The following is a 12,379-nucleotide window of genomic DNA, read 5'->3' as shown; positions in this document are numbered from 1 at the left end:
GATTTGGTTTGCGCAGCAATTAACACTGGCTGTGGTCATAACAGGGATTGGGGGGGGTGGAGCACAGAAGGGAAGATCTGTGATAGGGTGGAAGACAGAAGAGATTAAATGACAAAAGTGTTGGTGATGCAGAGCTAAAGGGAGTGGGAATGTGACAAGTAAAGAAACAAAAGATGTATCAGGAGGAAGAGTGAATGGCAGAATAATGAACAGCTGCTGTCCAAATGCAAAAGCTAGAGAAAGACCAAAGCATGCAAAGAGAAAAAAAAATTGAGGCAAAGATTACGGTGGGGAATTGTTGAACTCAACATTCGGTCCGGAAGGCTGTAAAGTTCTTAACTGAAGGATGACGTGCTGTTCTTCGAACTTGCCCTGAGCTTCACTGGAGCACTACAGCAGGCCGTGGACAGAGAGGTCAGCATGAGAGCAAAGTGGAGAATTAAAATTAGCAGTGACCGGAAGCTCAGAGTCATGCTTGCGGACTGAAGCAGTTAGGTTTTTATGACAATCCAGCAATTTTTACTGTCATTCTCTGATGCTTAGCCCACAAATTACTAGATTTATCGAACTCAGTTTCACAACTTGCCATGGTGGGATTTAAACTCTTGACCGCTGGTCCTGCACCATAACTGCAACTACAACTAGGTGGCTTAACAAAAAACAGAATGTCATCAATGTCTTGTAGTTATTCAACCAACATAAATTTCTACGGCTAATTCAAAGAAGGGTCAGTTTTTCTCAGTGTCGAAAGAATAGCTTGGTCGGTCGTTGTTCCAAAACATGGTTTAATTGGAAGTCCCTCTGTTTTTCAGCTACTCATTGTGACATGGCTTTTGGAAGGATGCACTTAAGTAAGAGACAGGTTCTTGGAGCCTTCCCCAAAGAGAAAATTCAGGAGATAATTTAACTGGCATGCCTCTCACTAGCTATTGAAAGACTGGATAAAAAGAGGCCAGGGAGCAGCTCACCTTCACACCATCTTGGTGCATTGAATACAGGCAAGAGTGGGAAGCATGTGGAGGAAGGGAATATAATCCAAACATGAATAAAAGTTAAATGATTTGAAATTGCAAGGATTTGTCTAACAGGAAACAAATGCCAACATCTTGCAGTTTAAACAATGGAAAGTAAGTCTTTATATGGAGTATTTGAATGCCAGTTTTGTGCAGGAGTATTAAGAACATACGAGTTAGGAACAGTAGGCCGCTCGGCCCCTCGAGCCTGCACCGACATTCAATGGCTGATCTAATTATAACTACAACTCCACATTCCCGATACCCTCAATAACCTTTCACCCCCTTGTCAATCAAGAATCTATCTAGCTCTGCCTTAAAAATATTCAAAGGCCCTGCTTCCACCACCTTTTGAGGAAGAGAGTTCCAAAGACTCACGGCCCTCTGAAGGAAAAGAAATTCTCCTCATCTCTGTCCTAAATAGATGACCTCTTATTTTTAAACAGTAGCCCCTAGTACTAGATTCTCCCACAAGAGAAAATATCCTCTCCACATCCACCCTGTCGAGACCACTCAGGATCTGATATGTTTCAGTCAAGTTACCTCTTACTCTTCTAAAATCTAGTGGATACAAGCCTAGTCTGCCCAACCTCTCCTCATAAGACAATCCGTCCAATCCAGCTATTAGTTTAGTAAACCTTCTCCGAACTGCTTTCAACACATTTACATCCTTTCTTAAATAAGGAGATGAATACAGTACTATTGGTTATAGGTCATTAAATTTAATTTTAGACAGCTGAGGGCCTTTTGAAGATTATTTAATTTTAATATGAACAGGTGAAAGGATGAGGGCAAAGCCAGCAGCAGCAACTTAAATGAGATCAGTTGCTATTCTTTAGTTTTGAAATGATTCTCTCATCTCTCAACTCTCCCTCTCCCCAGGGTTAAAATAAGAATACAAAAGCAAAATACTGCAGATGCCGAAAACTTGAAATAATGACAGAAAATGCTGGAAATGCTCAGCCGGTCTGGCAACAACCGTGAAGAGACAAACAGAATGGCAGTTCTGATGATGAATCACTGACCTGAAAAACTGGGTGGAATTTAATAGTCACAGTGGTCGGCCTGTCTACCAGTTGGAGGGTCGCTGGCAACAACACTGGCCATTTCCAGAAGCCCTGTTGGGATTAAATCCCAATTAGGCAGCCCATTGGCTGCAATCAAGGATCTTGGCTTCACCAGGGGCAATTTCCTGCCATATTTTCAGATGAGGGGTGGATGTCCCGCCTCCAAGATTTGCCGACCAATCAGGGGCTGGCAATTTTCCAGTGCCTGCAGCACCACTGGGAGCAGTGGCCACTGCCAGTACTTCAATAGGCCTGAGGCTGAAGATCATTGCTGGGTCCCCCAGATGAAGGTGAGTGGATCACTGGGGTCAGTCAGCGATAGGGGGAAAGAGTCATTGTAAAAGGCAGGAGGTTGGTTCCCAGTTGCCCCTCACTTGCACTGGTGGGTCTCCATTGGATACAGGATGCCTCAAAAGGAGGGACCACACCTCCCCCAACCAGGCCACATGTATACCCGCCAGGGTTCATCTGATTGCCCACATGGTGTAATCCCCGCCTGCCACTAGTTGAATATCACTTAAGGGCTTCAATTTGCCTTCAGGTGGGAAGGCTGATCTTGGATCTTCCTGCCTGTACTTAATTGCAGGGAGTAGGATAGGTGACCCGCCGGCCACGATGGCTTTTCACACCATATCTTCCCTAACCCGCCACATTAATTATGCATTCCCGGGATTCACACCGTTTCAATGCGGGCAGGCTCCGATTCATCTGCCACGCCATCACCTCAGCGTATCACCAAATCTGGCACCACATTTAAATGACAGCTGCGCTCAGTAATTCCAGCCCCAGGACTGCATCAAAGAAGACATGACCCCGAAAAACAAGAAAACTGCAGCCCTCAAGCATCTTTTGGACGCTGTGATGCCCTCTACCCCCGCTCTGGCCACAGGAGGGGCAGCTACATTGCCACTCCAGCTTGGTAGGCAATGGCAGTGGTGATCAGTGCCAATGTTGCACAGTGGAGGTTGGCCATCCAATGCAGAGAGAGTCCAGCAGGCTGGCTTTATAATCATATGCAGGTGTATTACAATGAGGTTCCCGATGTCCACTCATGCCACCAAACACGCCCGATGCCAGCAGGCATGGAAAATCCCGACCTTTGATAGGTTAAGTGAGTGGGCAAAAATTTGGCAGATGGAGTATGATGTGGGAAAATATGAACTTGTTCATTTTGGGCAGAATCATCCCAGATTTGCACCAAGTGTGGTAGCGGGCAGGAAAAACGACATTTTACCCGCCCACTGCAATGGCGGCTTCTCATGCCATATCGTCCCAATCCCGCCGCATTAATTATACATTCCTGGGAAACTCACGGCTTCCTCATACTGCGCACCACATTTAAAGTGCAGCCGCACGCACACCTCTCAGTGCTTCCAGCCCAGGGCTGCTGGACGTGGCCCCGAAAGGCAAGAAGGCTACAGCTTAATGACTCGTCGCTCGAGCGCCTTTTGGGCGCAGTGGAGTCTCGCCTTGATGTCTTCTATTCCCCGCTCTGGCTGCAGGAGGACCAGGAACATCACCAATCTGGCTTGGGAGGCGGTGGCAGTGGTGGTCAGTACCAACGCCCTGCAAAAAAGGACAGCCACCCAGTGCCGCAACAGGATGAATGGTCTCATCTATTCCACCAGGGTAAGTCACTCTTCTCATCACTCTCAACTCACACTTACAAACCCATCACACATGCATAGGGATCTCACACCTCAAGGGACAACACTACTAACTCTCACACACACCCTCACATCTTTCTCAGGCTCATATCCTCTGGAGCTTACGTCCTCATCCCATCCATGTCTCTGCTCACCACAAAAACATTCCATGCAATGCCATATGTCCTGCTAACACTCCTTCTTTGTTCCCCCCACTCAACCATCTTCCTCTCCCAAACATAGCTGGACCTTCCTCTCCACATAACTCAACCATCACCTGTTGTGACCAGACCCTCAACAGTGACTTTCCATCTTCCATGAGCTGCTTTGTGGTGGAGCCATGTCCATGAAATCCACCCAGCATGGCACGGACATTTCTCCGCGGTCCCGCTGCTGGCAGGGTCCAGCATCTTCTGCTCCTCGGATGTGCACAATGTGACCAAAGCCTGGCGCTAAGTCCCAACTTCTGTACATCACACTTGACAAGGCATGTTCTACACCGGTGTGTTTTCCCGCCAACATGGGCAGACGATCCAGCATGGGGGGGATGATTCCGGCGGGCTGCATTATGATGATGTACTGTTATGGCACAGCAGATGGTAAATGCTGAGCTGCTCAAATCCCAGAGGAAAACTTGAAACAACTGCCACAACTGTTCTTGAAATTTGTATTTTTATTTCAAGTGCGTGCCTTGAATTCAGTAGTAATAAGTCCACCAAGTCTTAGAGGTTTTTTACAAAATTAAATTAAACACTTATTAATAAAATAAATGATTTTAGGCACATGCATAGGTCTACAAATTACTACTATGATAACTCCTAGCTCCCCTAATTAATCTAACTCCCAGTTACACCTCCATTAAGGGAACAGTAATGCAAGATAGATTTCAACAGACCCAGACAAAGCACACAATACCCTGGACAGTGATATTTAAAATGAATTCTCTTTGCTTTGGTCCCTATAGGCAGTATTTTGGTACGTAGCTTCACACTTGTTAAATCTTAGAATGCCTTCTTCCTTGCACATAACCTCATCTCCTTTATATATGTTTCTCCCTTTCTAATGTAAATTCCATTGGTCGAATGGGCAGAATTTTCACCTCAGTGGGCGGGTGAGCGCGTGCCCGACCCGTTCGAGCGTGAAATGATGCGTGATGGCATTGGGCAAGCGTCCCAACGTCAACGGGCAGTTGCGCGATAGTTTGGTCGGCAGGTGTATGTGGGAATCGGTAGCGCACCCGCCAACAATTAGAAGGCCTATTAAGGCCATTAATTAGCTTAAATTTTTGGCTGTTCGTCCAACTCTACAGTTGGTGGGCAGGCGGAAGGGCCAAGCGGCCTTTGCACTTTTTACTAAACTTCATCCATGGGCGGGATGAAGTTTCCAACAACAAATAAAAATAAAATTAAAAAATTCACATCTCTCATAACATGTCCCTGTGAGGGGACATGTTTTTTAACATTTAAAAATTCATTATTTTTGTTTTTCTGAACTCTTCATCTCCCTGAGGCAGCTCTGTGCCTTAGGGAGCATTTCCAGTGCGCACTTGCTTACATGTGCGAAGTTCCCCACTCGCCCCCACCCACTCCCACTTCCCCACCCGCCCCCCTCCCCAACTCCTCCGCACAGGCAGCACTGGGCACTCCAGCACACGTTTCACTCTGGGCGGGCCAGCGTGAAATTGCGGTCTGGCCCAATCGCAGGCGATCAACGGCTGGCTTCTCGACCGCCCTCACCCACCGAGCCCGGCCAACAAGGACAAATTTCTGCTCAATATGTCTTTGCAACTTTAATTTTTCCCTAATATAAATCTTTCACAGTACTCAAATTATCAGTAATCTTTGGGAAAAATAAATACACTGTTTCATTTAGCCTCTTATGGCTGGGTGTAACACTTTGCCATCTCTTTGAAATTCACAACTCTGGTTTATCTAAAAATGCCAATGTTCCTCACACCTCACATTCTAAAACTTCAGCCATGTTTACATATTCAGCATTTCAAACTTAGTTTCCCTTCTGATACATCAAAGCACCCAGACCAACTGTCTGTAATTCAATTAAAGCACACACAAACACACACATACACCTACACACGGAGAAACTAATCCAAACCCCACTAGTAAATTACCTTTGCAATAAATTCAATAATATTATGAAAATTATTATATTTTCATGACAATACAGATATGTAACAATGAGATTCCCGGTGTCCAACACCGGGAAATGCGGCCCGCCATTGAAGGGCTGAGCAGACAATTGCAAACTGGTTTCACAACATTGTGAAACGGCTTTTTGACCTTCTCGCCATATTGTCCAATCACGCCGCCGAACACGCCATGCCAGCGGGCATGGAAAATTCCGCCCTTCTACAGGAAGAACAGAAAAGCAGCATATTATTTAAATTGAGAAAGATTGCAGAACTCTGTGGTACCGAAGGGCCTGGATGTCCTCGTATATGTATCACAAAAAATTAGTATGCTGGTACAGCAAGTGATTAGGAAGGCAAATGGGGGCCAGAATTTTTACCTTGATGGGCGGGCAGGCCCCACCTTCTCGGCGGCGGGCGGGCAGCCGAACTTCGCCACCGAAACGGGGCCCGCCACCATTTTGAGCGGCCTGCCCGACAGGAAGTGCTATGCACTTCCTGTGCGGGAGGGGAGGTATTTCCCATCTGTCATAGTGCACTCTTTCACGCATGTGCACAAAAGAGCGCACATCTCCCTGAGACTAAGTGCTGTCTCAGGGAGATTACTGACGGTATAAAAATCTTTAAAAATAGAAAAATTATTAACATGTCCCCTTCATGTGACAATGTCACACAAGATGGGGCATGTTAATAAAAAGCACATAAACTTTACTGAAGTTTTTAAAAACGGACATGAAACCTCATCCTGCCAGTGGATGAGGTTTCATGTATTATCAGAAGCTCGCTGGGGCTCCTGGCCTGCCCGCCAGCCTTAAGGTTGGATGGGCAGGGCATTTAACAAGCTTAATTATCCTGTCAATGGCCTTAATTGGCCATAGACAGGTTGGCGGGCGGACAACTGATTTCGCTGTCCGCCCGCCTTTCTGAATATTTAAATGAACCGGGATGATGTCGGGGGTTCCTCTGATGTCATCCCGCGTCATTTTCCCATCAGCGAGCGGGCCCTGCCCCCAAATCACCGACGGGAAAATTCTGCCCGGGATGTTGGCGATTATTGCAAGGGGAATGGTATATAAAAGTAAAGAAGTGTTTCCACAGCTGGTGCAAAACCTTACTGAGACTGCATCTGAGTTTTGGTCTCCTTATTTAAGAAAGGTTAGAATTGCATTAGAAGTTGTAGAGTAAAGGGTTAACATTAGAAGCATACACAATGCTAAAGTAATGATGATGTCAGATCACATGACTGAGAAGTAAGAGAGATCTCAAAGAGGGCTGGTACCTCATGTGGCAGTCCAAATGTGTAAATACTTGCTGTAAATAAATAGTTCTGGTTAAAAAGACAATGGAGTCAAGCAGCATACTTTTGGTTGATTAGATAATAACGGTCTAAACCCCTGCCACACAACAAAACAGAAGTAGTTCAGAAAGGTTCACTTGACTGATTCCTGGGATGATGGGGTTATCTTATGAAGAAAGGTTGAGCAGTTTAGGCCTATACCCATTGGAGTTGAGAAGAATGAAACAAGATCTTACTGAAACATCTAAGATCCTGAGGAGACTCAACAGGGTGGATGCTGAGAGGATGTTTCTCCTTGTGGGGTGTCTAAAATGAGAGCCTCAGTTTAAAAATTAGAGGTCTCCCATTTAATACTGAGATAAGGAGAATTTTTTTCTCCCAGAGAGTCATCAGTCTATGGAATTCTCATCCCCAGAGAGCAGCAGAGGCAGGTCATTATATATTTTTAAGGCTGAGTTAGACAGAATTTTGATTGACAAAGGAGTCAAGGGTTAAGGGGGGGTAGGTGGGGGAGTGCAGTTGAGACCACATTCAGTTCAGCCATGATCTTATTGAATGGCAGGGCAGGCTCGAGAGACCAAATGGTCTACTCCAGCTCCTAATTCTTGTGTTTTTATGTTCTTGGAGGAGGGCAGGGACATGTTAATCTTTTGTATGATTAGGGGTATAACGTTCTCTAACTAAAACCTTGAAATTCGGTGTAAAAAAGAGAAGGCAACAATGACATTTAATTTCCTTAATTTTAGCAGTATCTTTTTTGACCTTGTGGCTAAACATGCAAGTACAAGTAAAATTTGTGGATGGGCAGTATGTTCTTGATGTAAGATTTTTACTAACTAGTATTTAATGGGCCAAATTTAGCTGTGGTAGGGATCTCATAGCATTAGTTACCATTAGTTACTTTTCCCTGTGCCTTTCTTTCAAAAATAACCCACAGTGCTATTAGGAAGGGAGTTCCAGGATTTTGACCCAGCGACAGTGAAGGAACGGTGATATATTTCCAAGTCAGGATGGTGAGTGGCTTGGAGGGGAGCCTCCAGGTGGTGGTGTTCCCACCTAGCTGCTGCCCTTGTCCTTCTAGATGGTAGTGGTCATGGGTTTGGAAGGTGCTGTCAAAGGAGCCTTGGTGAATTCCTGCAGTGCATCTTGTAGATGGTACACACTGCTGCTACTGTGTCGGTGATGGAGGGAGTGAATGTTTGTGGGTATAATTCCAATCAAGCGGGCTGCTCTGTCCTGGATGGTGTCAAGCTTTTTGAGTGTTGTGGGAGCTGCACTCATCCAGGCAAGTGGAGGGTATTCCATCACACTCCTGACTTGTGACTTGTAGATGGTGGACAGAGTCTGGGGAGTCAGGAGGTGGGTTACTCGTCGCACGATTCCTAGATCTGTTTTGTGAGAGAACTTATTTTACTTTATATCTTATTTGGAATAATGTGCATGAGATAAATGGTAAAACAGCACACAAGTCCATAAACAAAGCCTTTGATAATGGCCGTTTGAGTGCTGGACTGTCCAGTCATTCATATCTGCTATTGCGTTTGTTAATTCCAGGGGCAACTTGCCATTTTGAAAACTGAATGCAAGAAGCATTTCTGACTTTTCAAGGTTTTAAGGAAACATTATCCCCTTTGGCTTCAAATTATTTCAAATTACTGAAGATGGTTCAATTGTCCATTGAATGGACAGGCTCAGTATTAAAGATTCTTCCCCTCTATTGAAACCAGCACAACACCAGATTGTTCCATCAAATTCATTGAGCTGGTCAGGGTATTTATCCTGCAGTTGAGTTTCAATCCATATTAGGGGAAAGTGGCACAATACTGCTGAAGTAGATTGTTTCACTCAATAGCGCCAAGTTACTTCCTGATCATTAAAAACATTGAATATTAAAATATCTGTCTGTATATTAGTTAGACTCGTGCATTGAGTGAACCATAAATTTTACTCCCATGGTACTAGATCATAATGCTCATCTGGAGAGCTGGTGCAGACATGATGGGCTGAATGGCCGCCTCCTGAGCCGTTAAGTTTCTGTGATTCTGTTGTCACTCTTTTTTTTGTGTTCAGTTTGCTATGTCAACTGTCACCATGTAATAGCAATGTCTGGCCACCAGATGGCTCCATGCGCCAACTTTCTGAGTCTCTCGGCTAACTGCCATCTCAAACACCTGTCATTTAGGTTTTCCTGTGTAGAAACAAATGCTGGCCTATAACCCGGGCCTGTGTCATTCTAAGCAGGTACTTGGCTCAAGCTGGTAGGTGCAGTATAATAGATGCAGCAAAAGAGGGAATTTCAACCTGGGGGCTTCCTTAAAGACAAACTAATCCAAAGAATGCATTTAAACATTTATTTGCTCTGTTGGCTTTTCTTCCCAAATACTTTAGTGAGCACTGGCGATTATAATCCAATAAACAGGCTGGGAACAATCCCTGAGCTCATCAGTCTGGGGGAGCACATTTCATCAGCACCAGCAGATCCAGCCTTTAACCCAGACACAGTTCAACTTTGTGTGTAATGGTTTTACTGTCTCACATAATCAGGCTCAATAATTCCTGGTCCAATGATATCATCAGCAATTGCTGTTCGAACAATAAAATGTTTTAAAATACGCTAAATAATAAGGATGTTGAAGCTCGGTGCGTTTTCATTGCATTTAAAGAGTACTAAAGGCATCTTTAAACACATATGAAACTTGTTAAAGGCTTTGGCATAATTCTTAAAGTGATTGAGTCAAACCACAGCCAGGTAAAGCATCAGCTCCAATTTGCTGATTTGAATTCATAGTGAAAAGGGCTATTAGCAAATGCTTATTTAGGACAAATCTCCGCGTGTACTGTACCAATTATTGGATCAAATTACTTGTTTTTGGGTGGGTTATAAACCTTACCCTGAAGAGGAACCAGTTGAAGTCAAACAGTTCCAGACTGCCAGATGAAACATGGGATTAACATTGCTTGTCACAATAATCAATACAATGTGCTACAGTCACTGCAAAAATGAATTTAGGTTCTCCAGTACATTATTACATTAGTTGCAATTATCTTTATTTTGTTCTCTTCCTGGCAGTCTTCTATGTCAATAATCCTGATTTAATAATATTCCCAGACCTTGAAACTCTGGTGGCACAGAACACCCTGAGGGCTGGGTGGTATTTCAGGAGGAAAGATGACAAAACGGAAGTGGCTTTGGGTAATAGATTAATAGCTGATGGCACAACAAAAGTCTTCAGGTGCCCAGGAGTGAGTGAGCATCTTTAATGATTAAAGGTAGAGATGACTGTGCAAAATAATCCAACAAGACTCAAGGAGCATTGGCAACAAATCGGGAGAGCGGGAATAGCCTGAGATAGAGTGGCCAAGAGCAGAAAATAGAATGCCAGTGACAGATTAAGATGGAGAATGAGTGGGGGGGTGGTGAACACTGCAATGGAATGTGTCACACTGAAATCAAGGGAGACATACAAATTGTAGTTTAGTTACAGTAATGATGTAACAAAAGCATCTTGTATGGTTGGTTCATTGCTTTTTTACCCCTGCCACCCCAGCATGCTGTATCATAATAGCAATAGCTTCAATTTATATAGAACATTTCACATAGGCTTCACAACAGCATCATCAGACAAAAATGAGCCAGAGACACAGACATTAGGAGGGGTGGCTAAAAGCTTTCCATTGTGGCAGAAATTTGAAATATTATCCATATGCAACAAAATGAGGGATCTGGACAGAATAGATGGAGAGAAACTATTGGCAGAAGGATTGACAACCAGAGGACACTGATTTAAGGTGGTTAGCAAAGGAAGCAACAGCAACACGAGGAAAAACCTTTTTTTACACAGCAAGTGGTTAGGATCTGAAATGCACTGACTGAGAGTGTGGCGGAGACAGATTCAATCAAGGTCTTCAAAAGGAAACTGGACAAAAATCTGAAAGTAAAAATTTGCAGGGCCACAGGGAAAAGTTGGGAGAGTGGGACTAGGTGAGTTGCTCTTGCAGAGAGTAGTTATGGATATGATCAGCTGAACCTCCTGTGCTAACCATTCTATGATTCGAGAAACACAATCTATGAATTTATGTGACAATGAATCAAAAGATTTGAATATGCATAATTCAACATTCTACAATTATATTCAACCCTCAAAAGAATAAAGATGCAAAGCCAATAAAAATAGCCACCACATAATTTGCTGGAGAATTAAGATACTGCAGCCTTCAGCAGAAGGTGAATGAGAACATAAGCAGTTGTGAAAAGTATAAGTGATGTATAAACATGAGCCAAGGGTGAGTTTAAGTGTAGCATTCCTACAGACCAGCTTCAGTTTAGCAGCGCTTTTTGGAATCTCCCCTAAATGTACCCTGGGATAGAAAAATCATCAGGTACAAAAGGTAAACTACCCTCGGCTTGTTAAGACTCTGACATAAGGGAACGCTATGTAAGGTAAAGCAACACAAAATTTCAGTAACTCAAAAAGATTGGACAGCCTCTCTGCAAGTGAGCAGTAAAGTATAAGTGTTTTCATGAAAACCAAACCTGAGTGAATAGTGACTTATTCTCTTCTTGGCAAACTCTTGAGAATCACTGTACTAGCCCTCCTCCTCCTTCAGGTACCAGGCCCTAAAAGGACATTGGCGACCATGGCATTGGATTGGTCCATCATTATGCTTGGCAAAGTACTGCAGTGATTTGCCATTGCCTTCTGCAGTATGGCTGACCAGGAAACTCTCCCGCTCTTATCGCCTGCCATCAGGCGTACAGGAAGGAATAACAGGCTGAGAATCAACCTGTTTGGCCACATTATGGATACACTTTCCATGGCCATAGAGTCCTGGCATGGGACTAAAACCTGCAGCTTCTGGTCCAGAGATAGGGACATGACCACTGCACCGCAAGACATCAGGTACTGACACTAAAGTGGTGAAATGAGGTGGGAAGGGTAAAAGGTCCCATATCGCTTTAAATCCCAATTCCATCCTTTCCTGATGATGTGCTCTCATGTGACTTGAATTAGAGATAGTTGGCAGGTACCATTCCTAAAAATGTATTGTGTGTTCCCGTATAAGATACAATTCCTTCAAGAAATACTGTTAATGCTCGTGTCATTTCAAAGCAGTGAATATATAGGCACCTAGAACTAGTACTACATTTATTTGCATCTGATGTCTCCCTGAACAAGTAGTGCATTTAGCTCAGCACTTTTCTAAAGTAT

At 44.1% G+C, this 12,379-nt stretch overlaps 1 protein-coding gene across 3 annotated transcripts in view; it reads right to left on the bottom strand.

Annotated features, from left to right (window-relative positions):
• arhgef4 (Rho guanine nucleotide exchange factor (GEF) 4) overlaps positions 1–12,379 on the bottom strand; it is a 291,595-nt gene that overhangs the window by 220,880 nt on the left and 58,336 nt on the right. The window lies entirely within an intron of this gene.

The sequence above is a fragment of the Cetorhinus maximus genome, chromosome 19 (genome assembly GCF_964194155.1).
Source record: "Cetorhinus maximus chromosome 19, sCetMax3.hap1.1, whole genome shotgun sequence".
In the NCBI taxonomy this organism is placed as follows: domain Eukaryota; kingdom Metazoa; phylum Chordata; class Chondrichthyes; order Lamniformes; family Cetorhinidae; genus Cetorhinus; species Cetorhinus maximus.
The sequence above is the reverse complement of the archived record's forward strand: the minus strand, read 5'-3'. Positions and strand labels throughout refer to the sequence as shown.